Genomic DNA, 11,374 nt, shown 5'->3' with positions numbered 1-11,374 from the left:
GCTTTAACTCATGACTTGGAGCAAAGCTTCTCTAAGATGGAAAATACATACCTTAGGTTTGTTGTTGAACTTAATCATGTAGTTGAACTTGTGGTGAATGCTCAATGTTGATGTGGTCCATCAAGAGTTGGGAACACCCCTATGAATTTGAAGCTCATCTTCCTACATGGGTTAGTCTTGCAAGGAAATTCAACATATAGATGTTGTCAAAGTATATGTTGAGTGTAGACTTGTTCCTTGATATCAACAACCAAGATACTTGGTCATGTAGAGATTGCCAAAGATGTGAGAGATTTGCAATCTCGTATATTGAGGCTCGTCCAGGTACCTACAAGGGTTAGATAACATACAAGGGTGGAAATATATCCAAGACAAATGATCATCATCATAAGTGAAATATCAAGGATTAGTCACATAGGCTCGTGCCTTGCATGTATCCAAATGGAATCTCTATTCCAAATTTGAGGCATCAATGATGTTGAACTCACTCCTCAAGCGACAAAATATATTTCATCTAGCGGTTTAGTGAAGATGTCCGCTAATTGCTTGTCGGTACGAACATGCTTAAGATTGATATCTCCTTTAGCAACATGATCATGAATGAAATGGTGACGAACTTCAATATGCTTAGTTCGAGAATGTTGCGCAGGATTGTTTGAAATCTTAATAGCACTCTCATTATCACAAAGCAATGGAACATGTCTCACATGTAACCCATAATCTTTGAGAGTTTGGGTCATCCAAAGTAACTGAGCACAAGATGATCCTGCGGCAATGCATTCCGCTTCGGCGATGGATAATGATACCGAATTTTGCTTCTTGTAAGACCAAGAGACAAGGGATCTACCAAGAAATTGACATGTACCCGAAGTGGACTTTCTATCAACTTTGTTACCGGCATAGTCCGAGTCAGAATAGCCAACAAGATCAAAAGATTACCTCTTACGGTACCAAATGCCAAAGTTTGGTGTATGAATCAAATATCTCAATATCCTTTTCACGGCCTTACGATGACATTCTTTCGAAGCAGATTGATATCGTGCACACATGCACACACTTAGCATAATATTGGGACGGGAGGAACAAAGATATAATAACGAACCAATCATTCATCGGTAACCTTTTGGTCAACCAGGTTGCCATCCTTTGTCAAGTCAAGATGTCCACTAGTAGGCATGGATGTTTTCATACCTTTGCTCTCTTGCATGTTGAACTTCTTGAAAAGATCCTTGGTATACTTTTTTGTGAGACAAAGGTACCTTCCTTAGTTTGGTTGATTTGTAAGCCAAGGAAGAATTTGAGTTCACTCAAACTTTCCTGACATCAATCTTCCAAACTTTTCACTAAAATGGGGGTTAGTAGAACCAAATATGATATCGTCAGCATAAATTTGGCACACAAATAATTCTCCATTAACCCTTTTAGTGAAGACAGTAGAATCAATTTTCCCAATCTCAAAGCCTTTTTCAATGGAAACTTAGTCAAGCATTTATGCCAAGCTCTAGGGGCTTGTTTAAGACCATAAAGAGCTTTGTGAAGTTTGTAAACATCATTAGGTTTATTGGAATTAACAAAGCCAGGAGGTTGCTTAACATAAACGTCCTTCTCAATTTCACCATTTAGCAAAGAACTTTTAATGTCCATTTGATATAAGGTGATGTCATGGTGATTGGCATAAGCAAGTAAAATGGAATGGACTCAAGTCTTAAAACGGGGTCATAGGTCTCACCATAGTCCGTATGTTCGACTTGAGTGTAGCCTTGGGCAATGATACGGGCCTTGTTGCGTACCACTTTTACATCCTCATCTTGCTTAGTCCGGAACACCCACTTTGTTCCAATGATGTTTTGATCATTGTTGGTCTTCTCAACCAATGTCCACACTTCGTTTTGCTCAAAGTTGTGTCTCTTCGTGCATAGCATTTATCCAATCCGGGTCCTCAAGGGATTCTTCTACCTTCATAGGTTCAATGCTAGAAATGAATGATTAATGTTCACAAAAGTTTGCCGAGTTTTAGAGCGAGGGATTCTCCCATTGTTGATGTCGTCGAGGAGTTGTTCAATGGGATTATTCTTTGAGACTCTTGCTCTAACTCATGAGAGTTTTTGATTGGGTTGTGGTGGAACATCCTCATCAACATATTCTTATTCATTGTTGGTGGCGTTGTCGTTTGCTTGTGGACATGGAGAGGGGGTCGAGGTGGATCATCTTGTTTTACTTCCTCATTTCCTTCGTCTTGACATGTTCCACTTGTGAAGGCCTCCATGTCAACTTGTGGTTCACCTTGATGTGAAGTTGAGGCTTCCACTTGAATGGATGAAGTACTCTCCTTCACCTCCATTGGGCATATCTTCCCAATAGATAAATCCTGAATTGTTACCTAGGGTCTTTGTCTCCTACATCAATTGGCAGTTGCTCTACTTGCAAGCCCTTAGATTCATCAAACTTGAACCTTTCGGGTGAAATTATTGTAGACATGGTATGTGTGAGAGTTTCAGCCGTAACCGAGTAGAAAACCTTCATGAGATATAGGAGCAAATTTCAAACAATGATGCTTATCAAGAATGTAGCACTTTGAACCAAATACTCAAAAGTATCCAACTTGGGGTTTGTTATTGATGAGTACCTCATATGTCGTTTTACCGAGAAACATGTGAAGATATAGTCAATTTGTAGCATGACAGGCTGTCTCAATCGCTTCCTGATACATCTCCAGCGTATCTATAATTTTTTATTGTTCCATGCTATTATATTATCTATCTTGGATGTTTTATATGCATTTATGCTATTTTATATGATTTTTGGGACTAACCTATTAACCTAGAGCCCAGTGTCAGTTTCTGTTTTTCCTTGTTTTTGAGTCTTGCAAAAAAGGAATATCAAACGGAGTCCAAATGAGCTGAAAATTGACGGTGATTTTTATGGACCAGAAGAAGCCCCTGAAGCAAAAGAGTTGGGCCAAAAGAGCCACGAGGCCTCCACAAGGGTGGAGGGTGCGCCCCCCTAGGGCGCGCCCTTGTCTTGTCATCGCCTCGTGGACCCCCCTCACTTGTTTCCTATGCCAAAAATTCCTATAAATATAGAAACCCCTAGAAATAAACCTAGATCGGGAGTTCCACCGCCGCAAGCCTCTATAGCCACGAAAAACCAATCGGGAGCCGTTCCGGCACCCTGCCGGAGGGGGAAACCATCACCGGTGGCCATTTTCATCATCTCGGCGGTCTCCATGACGACGACGGAGTAGTTCACCCTCGGGGTTGATGGTATGTACCACTAGCTATGTGTTTGATATCTCTCTCTCGTGTTCTTAATTTGGCATGATCTTGATGTACCGCGAGCTTTGTTATTATAGTTGGATCATATGGTGTTTCTCCCCCTCTACTTTCTTGTGATGAATTGAGTTTTACCTTTGAGGTTTCACTATTATCGGATTGAATACTATTATGGATTTGAGAACACTTGATGTATGTCTTGCATGGGATACCCGTGGTGACAATGGGGTGTTCTATTGATTTACTTGATGTATGTTTTGGCACTCAACTCGTGGATTCCCGAGGTGACATTGGGGTAATCTATGCATGGGGGTTGATGCACGTTTTCGTCCTTGTTTCTCCGACAGGAATCTTGGGGCACTCTTTGAGGTTCTTTATGTTAGATTGAATATTATGAATCTGAAGTTGTTTGATGCATATCGTATAATTGACCCACGGATACTTGTGGTGACATTGGAGTATCTAGGTGACATTAGGGTTGATTGATATGTGTCATATGGTGTTATTTTACTATGAACTCTAGGGCTGTTTGTGACACTTATAGGAATAGCTCAATGGATTGATCGGAAAGAATAACTTTGAGGTGGTTTCGTACCCTACAAGCAATTTCATCTTATGTTCTCCACGATAGGAACTTTGCAGTGACTTTTGTCGCACGTAGAAGGATTGCCATATGATCTAATTATGTTATCATTATTGAGAGAACTTGCACTAGTGAAAGTATGAACCCTAGGCCTTGTTTCTTAGCATTGCAATACCGTTTTCTCTCACTTTTGTTACTAGTTACCTTTCTATTTTTATATTTTCAGATTACAAAAACCTATATCTACCATCCATATTACACTTGTATCACCATCTCTTCGCCGAACTAGTGCACCTATACAATTTACCATTGTATTGGATGTGTTGGGGACACAAGAGACTCTTTGATATTTTGTTGCAGGGTTGTTTGAGAGAGACCATCTTCATCCTATGCCTCCCATGGATTGATAAACCTTAGGTCATCCACTTGAGGGAAATTTGCTATTGTCCTACAAAACTCTGTGCTTGGAGGCACAACACGAGTCTACAAGAAGAAGGTTTCGTAGTAGACATCACTTCCACCCAAAGGTGTCTTGGCGTCTTGTATTCATCAAGCATCGTTCTTTCCAGCTCAATAAGAGCCCAGTTCTTCCTCTGAACAACTACATTTTGTTGAGTTGTGTACATAACCGACAACTCATGTGAAATGCCTTCTTCGTCAAGAAAGGTATCCATATTGGCGTTCTTGAACTCCGTTCCATTATCAGTTCGAACCATCTTGATCTTCACTTCAAATTGATTTTGAGCTTTCTTAGCGAATTTCTTGAAGATCTTTTGAACCTGCGACTTGTCATCAAGAAATAACACCCAAGTAAATCTGGAAAAATCATCAACAATGACCAAACCAAAAGAGTTACCTCCAAGGCTCTTATAAGCATTGGGACCAAAAAGATCCAAGTGACGTAGCTCAAATGGTCTTCTCATGGTCATGATGTTCTTCATGGGATGACTTCCTCCAATGTGTTTTCCTGCTTGGCAAGCACTACAAGTCTATCCTTATCAAATATAACATCTTTAACATCAAGTATATGATCACCTTTAATGAGTTTATCAAGATTTCGCATGCCAACATGTCCTAACCTTCTATGACATAACCAACATTTAGAATATTTAGCAATTAAACAAGTACAAGGTTGGGCTCTCTTAGTGAAATCAACAATGTATAGATCACCTCTACGAATGCCGGTAAAGACTATATTATGATTATCTCGACAAAACACTTGCCAATCTACTTTGGTAAATAGAACATTGAAAGCAAAACCGGCTAGTCTAGTCTAGATACGAAAATAAGATTGTAACCAAGAGATTCAACAAGCATAACATTTTGAATAGAGCTATCATCGGATATGGCCACCTTACCAAGGCCAAGTACCTTACCCTTGGAATTGTCTCCAAAAGTCACATACTTGCGTGGACCGTCATTTTTGGCAAGCTCACAGAACATGTCTTTATCTCCGGTCATGTGATCGGTACATCCACTATCAAGAATCCACTCTCTTCCTCCGAATATGTAATTCTGAAGATTCGCCATGAGACTAAGATTCCTCATAGTCTTCTCACATTCGATGTCAAATTCTTCATCCCCGTCATACTAGTCATGCTCAATATCTTCGTCATCGTCATGTGTGTAGTCATCACCTAGTTCAAGTGATTCATTAGATTTATGACCATGAAAAAGTGCAAGTTTGTGAATTCTAATTGTTTCCATGATGATGCTATGCTACTAATGGTTCCAACATCACCCTTGGCACGCATAAGGTCACGGACGTCAAATAGACATTCATCAAACTTGGGATCACTGGGCTTCATCTTGTGAAAAGCAATGGACTTTTGAAGAATTTCATTTAGATTTTTCAAAGAATAATTTGGAAAGTGTTCCTCAAGATAATTACATATAGTCTATATGCATTCAAAGTTTTGCAAGCAAACAAGCACATTTCTAGGCAATCCTCTAATGATAAGATTAACCGTTCAAAGATTGTGAACCATGTCAAGATACTCGTCAGGGGTAGCATACAAAGGATCAATGGGAGGCACAAAAGGGCTGAGAATATACTTGCTCAAATTATATTCATTGAAGATCTCAAGCATTTCATTTTTCCAAGAACCATAAAACTCCACATCAAGAATAGGCAGTCTATGTCTAATACTCGCGAACGTAGACTCGTCCATCTTCCTCCAATGGTGATAAAACCAAAGAAATGGAGATCAATGCTCTGATACCAATTGAAAGGATCGAGAAGAGGGTGTAGATGGGGTGATTTTAGTTTCTTCAAGTTAAAGTGGAGTTTAGCACATGTTAATGGGCACACCATACATTTTACACAAGCATAGCAAGAGTAAAAGTGGCAGTTTTTAGTTTCTTCAAGTTAAGGTTGAGTTTGGCACATGTTAATGGGCACACAATATATTTTACACAAGCATAGCAAGAGTATGATCAGCCGAAAGAGTAAACCATGCAAGTGCAATAATGTAAAGGGATGGGATTGGAGTGTGCAAACACAATGGAGACGCGGAGAATTTTTGGCGTGGTTCCGATGGGTTGTGCTATCGTACATCCACGTTGATAGAGACTTCAACCCATGAAGGGTAACGATTGCATGAGTCCACAAAGGGCTCAACCCGTGAAGGGTCCATGAAGAAGCAACCTTGTCATGGCCATCACCCACAAAGGACTTGCCTCACTCGGGTAGATCTTCACGAAGTAGGCAATCTCCTTGCCCTTACAAACTTCTTGGTTCAACTCCACATCTTGTTGAAGGCTCCCAAGCAACACCTAACCAATCTAGGAGACACCACTCTCCAAAAGATAATAGACGATGTCACTACACCACAACACTTAATTGGGGGCAATTAACTGCCGGGAGAAATACCTGAATAAGGGCAAAAGATCTGCCGGGAAGCTTGTTACTGCCGGTAGAACTACTTCACGGTAGAAAAACTGCCGGTAGAACTTGTATAACAAGGACACATTAACTGCCAGCAACCACATCCACCAAAGAGGGCACGTTATCTGCCGGGAGAACAAAGCACGTACCATTTTCTGCCGGGACCTGTCTTTGGCGCGAGACTGAAATAGTTTTGAGCCAAAGCGCGCCCTATCCAAGGAAAGCCCGCGAGATGCGAAATTTTTGGCACCCAACAAAGTATAGAAGGGATCCCAATCTCCCAAATCACCGTCTCCTCCAAGTGGATACCCAAATTGACTCGGCGTGCCCTCGCCGCCGCCGCCCCTGCCCCCAATCAGAGATACCCGCGCCGCCACCGCCCCCAACCATAGATGCCCGCGCCACCACCGCCCCCAACCATAGATGCCCGCGCCGCCGCCGCCCCCAATCGGAGATGCCCTCGCCGCCACCGCCACCCCTGTCTATGTTCTCAACCACCCCGACCACTACTTCCGTCATCCCCAACACCCTATTGCAGCACCGCCTATCACCCAACTAATACAGATCTAAGCCGCAGGCACTCCAACGCCGACCACCGTTCTCCGCCCAACGCTCCATTGGCACCACCCTACTCCGTGAGCCCCCTCCTCCAAGCAGAACTTGACAAACGAGCACCAAGCAGGGCCACCTCCTCTACGTCCTCTACCCAAGCAGCGGAGTGTTCGTCTCCTCCAGCGAGCAGCTCTGCCTCCTCAACATCCTAAATCTAGGCAGCGCTGCCTCCTCTACTTTCCTACCCCAACCGAGAGCATTTGGTAGGTGAGATTTGTTTGCTAACTTCTATTATTATTCAGTGTAGCAGTTTTAGTCAGAGATGCAGTGTATTGACATGAAGCTTCGATTGGCGGAAAGCTGGCCAAATTTTCTGGTATATTATCTGTATTCTTTGGTAATCTGCTTCTCATAACTTGACCCAGTTCTCATTGATTGCCTGGTTTCCAGTGTGGTCTTTTACTTGCTCTGTTCATGTGTTTGCAAGACGTTTAAACTGTTGGGCGTTATAACATGTCTGTTCTTTCTTGCAATTGTCATTGCATCGCTATAGGCGGCAATTTAGGTTGTTTTTTGTCTGGAAAACTGCAGAATATGTTCGGTAAGTAAAAATCCAAATGCCCTTAAAACTGGCCAGATTCGGAGATCTTTTTACATGTTCATGGATTACTGGTTTATGAATTTTCTGTATACAACCAAATTTTATGGTCCATGTATCCAGTATGTTAGACTTCCATCCTGAATTTTTGTTTGTTAGGTTTACCCTGAACTTGTTTATGATGTTAGGGTGCATCATTATCTTGCTACTGTTAGTGGTCTACTGTGCATTTTTTACGTGATGTGCAACTTTTATACAGTATTTTCCATTATATAGCATTCTGCCTCTGTAAGAGTATAAGTAAATGCTCCTAACCTTATTCATGGAACTTTGTGTAACTATAGCACCTTTTCTGTTTTCCTCTAAAATAGATGTATATTTCAAGGAAGCAGATTCATAACTAAAATTGTGGTATTACAGGAAAAATCAGTTCTTGCAAAACATCAACAGGAGACAGGCACACTGATTGTTTAGGGCGGATGCTCTTAGGTACCAGGAGTATGTTGTTACCTATGAAGCAAGGATGCTGACTGCATGCTCGTTGGTGGGTTCCTAAATTTTGTGGGTTGTGATATCCATGCACCTAAACATATGATGTTTTATTGTGGCATTCTTCTCTTACATGCAGTACTTTTGCCCACTCGGGCAATATCCCTTTTGCTATTCTCTATTGATGTAACTTTGGTTAGAGAACTTGGGAGATCTTGATAGAACTTGTACCACAAGTGGATCACCCTTTACACCAGCCTTTTAGAGTTGATGAGCTTCATAGAATTTGTAATATGGTAGCTCAGACTTCTACACAAGTGGTTTACCCTTTTCACCAGCCTTTCAAAGTTGATTTTTGCAGTAGTTTTCAAAACATACTCTGCAAGTTGATGCCCCCATGTGTAAAAATTGCTATTTGGGTAATCAAGTCTTCCAAGTTCTCCATGAAGCCAAGCTTGCTCTTCCTTTTCTTTCTAAAATACCCAATGTACATACACTGTTTCTGTATTTTTTCACTCGCCTTTATCTATGTATCCTCCTATAATTTGTATGCTATTGGCCTTTTCCTATACGCAGTTGAATGAGTCATCACGTACTCTTTAGCTATTAAGGTATACCTGTCCATGCATCATTTACAGCTTGTTTACCACTATATGTCGGAAACTGAGAATCATGAGGCTCTGATGCTGCTGGAGTGGGGATTTATGTTCAAACACACTAGTATGTATGTAATACTAATACTTCACATTGTTGTTTATGAAGTTTTTATAAAAAAATATTCGCATGGAATCCGATGCTCCCTCCATTGTCATGGTTTTATATTTAGTTTCATTGTTTGTTGGCATTCCTTATTAATAAGCTAGTCCTTGTTGTAATTTCATGTATATTAAATTGAGTGCTTAAATTGTCCGTTGTTTCTCGGTGACCTATGAAATAGAGCAGACTTACAATATGAATAGTAGGCTTTCAGTTCCACGCGCAAATACAATTGGTGATTAACAAAAGTTCAAAGAAAGAATGCAAATCAATTATTGATATTTGCTCAAAGTCATTAAAAATCTGGGAGTTTCCAGGGAACACATATGGAACTGGGATATGAGGGTTTCTACAAGTTTTGGGCTTCATATTCCAACAAGTTCCAGTCAAAGCCAATTTCATGTTTCTGTTTTTTGTCAGCAGCTTGCTAATAATGCACATTTCTCTAAATTGCCAGTTACCTTTGAGTTGATACATTTTACTATCTCGAGATTCTTGTGGCATTCCTGAACAATTTCCGTTGATCCAAATTCTCATCCCTCATGTTATGGGCCTCAAAGAGCGGCTGGAAGACTCATTTAAGGTATGTAACATCTTGAACATATTCTGCATTAATGATCTATCAATGTATTTGTTTTGTGTCAAGATCCACCATGCCAAATATTTGGTCATGTACAAAATTTTGCCTTGGCTTGGGTGGTTACAATATTTTTTTCTGTACAATCCTCTGGGTTTTCAATTTTGTTTTGTGGATTATTTCTTTTGTACTAGGTTTTGACTCTTCCATATCAGATCTGAAAGTTTATTCATGAAATTAGTGCAATCTATTTTCTTTGGTGCACTTGGACAAGCAAGCAACAATGTTACACATTCTTGTTTTGCCATATTTGCCAATAGAAGATTTTTGCATGTGAAGCGCAAATAATTTCTGCTTGATCTAATTATGTATGTAATAATCACTGCTTGTTGTTGTGATGAAGTGTTGCACATTTAGAAGAGTTTTATGCTGACAAGTTAAACTGCAGCACATCCAAATCTCTAATGTGTTGATTTATAATCTGAAACAATAGCACCATTTTTGAGTTTCTGATTTGATGCAGGTTTCTCAAAGATACACAAGTTGATGGAGGTTTGGAATATCGAGAACTTGCTGGAGGTTTTGAAGGTCTTCAAGTTGCTGGAGTGATTATATAATATGCCTTGTTTGTTGAACCTCCAGATATTGGCAAGTTTTACACTGCTCATTTTGGTGGTCGTTTCAGCACACGAGCCATTGTATGCCTATTTTGGTTGTGTGGCACGATTTCTTTACCTTAAACATATGTACTTTGCCTTTTGAGGCACAATGTCATTATATATGTACGGTTCATGCATGCGTTAAAAGCATATGGTTTTGGTCTATTTCTGTTATTGAATGAGGCCTTACATGTGATTTAATTGAACTGTATGTATAAGTTGTGTGATCTGTCATGACAGTTTTAACATAATGGTTGGATATTTAATCAGGATATATATTGTGCCCAGAATAGTTTAGATTGCTTGTTAGAAAGCATGTCATGGCATATTACCTGCCGGCTAAATGCACTTGTGCAGGCAGTGAAACTACCGGTAAATTACAATTGCTATGCCATGATGTGTCTGCCGGGAGAAAATCAACTGCCGGCAGAAAAAATGGCCGGGGCAGAAAAATTGTCGGGGATTGTTTATCTACCGGGACAACTAATCTCCGGTAGCCGTTGATGTGGCTGTTCTATCTGCCGGGAAAATCTCTCTCCTGGCAGTTTATCTGCCCTCTTAATTGTGTTCTCCCGGTAGATTTTATGCCATTGCATTGGTGTTGTGGTGTAGTGTGTGTTGATCATGAAATCCTTGCTCTTGTGCTTCAAATGATAGTCTCCCCAACACTCTGAAGGAAATATGCCCTAGAGGCAATAATAAAGTTATTATTTATTTCCTTATATCATGATAAATGTTTATTATTCATGCTAGAATTGTATTAACTGGAAACTTAGTACATGTGTGAATACATAGACAAACAGAGTGTCACTAGTATGCCTCTACTTGACTAGCTCATTAATAAAAGATGGTTAAGTTTCCTAACCATAGACATGAGTTGTCATTTGATTAACGAGATCACATCATTAGGACAATGATGTGATTGACTTGACCCATTCCATTAGCTTAGCACTTGATCGTTTAGTTTACTGCTATTGCTTTCTTCATGACTTATACATGTT

General features: G+C 40.3%; 1 long non-coding RNA gene across 5 annotated transcripts; it reads left to right on the top strand.

The window, feature by feature from the left end:
- The first annotated feature begins 6,936 nt into the window (after positions 1–6,936).
- LOC123103616 (uncharacterized) lies at positions 6,937–10,520 on the top strand. Of its 5 annotated transcripts, XR_006449875.1 has the most exons (5): positions 6,940–7,670; positions 8,313–8,436; positions 9,020–9,105; positions 9,595–9,720; positions 10,238–10,520. It is a non-coding gene; the product is annotated as an uncharacterized lncRNA (long non-coding RNA). The 5 variants fall into 5 exon arrangements; XR_006449876.1 differs by having other exon boundaries at positions 6,937–7,670; positions 9,020–9,720; XR_006449877.1 differs by having other exon boundaries at positions 6,943–7,670; positions 8,313–9,105.
- Positions 10,521–11,374: the final 854 nt, after the last annotated feature.

Source organism: Triticum aestivum, chromosome 5A, assembly GCF_018294505.1.
Source record: "Triticum aestivum cultivar Chinese Spring chromosome 5A, IWGSC CS RefSeq v2.1, whole genome shotgun sequence".
Classification (NCBI taxonomy): Eukaryota; Viridiplantae; Streptophyta; class Magnoliopsida; order Poales; family Poaceae; genus Triticum; species Triticum aestivum.
Note: the sequence above shows the minus strand (reverse complement) of the source record. Positions and strands in the feature narration are given on the sequence as shown.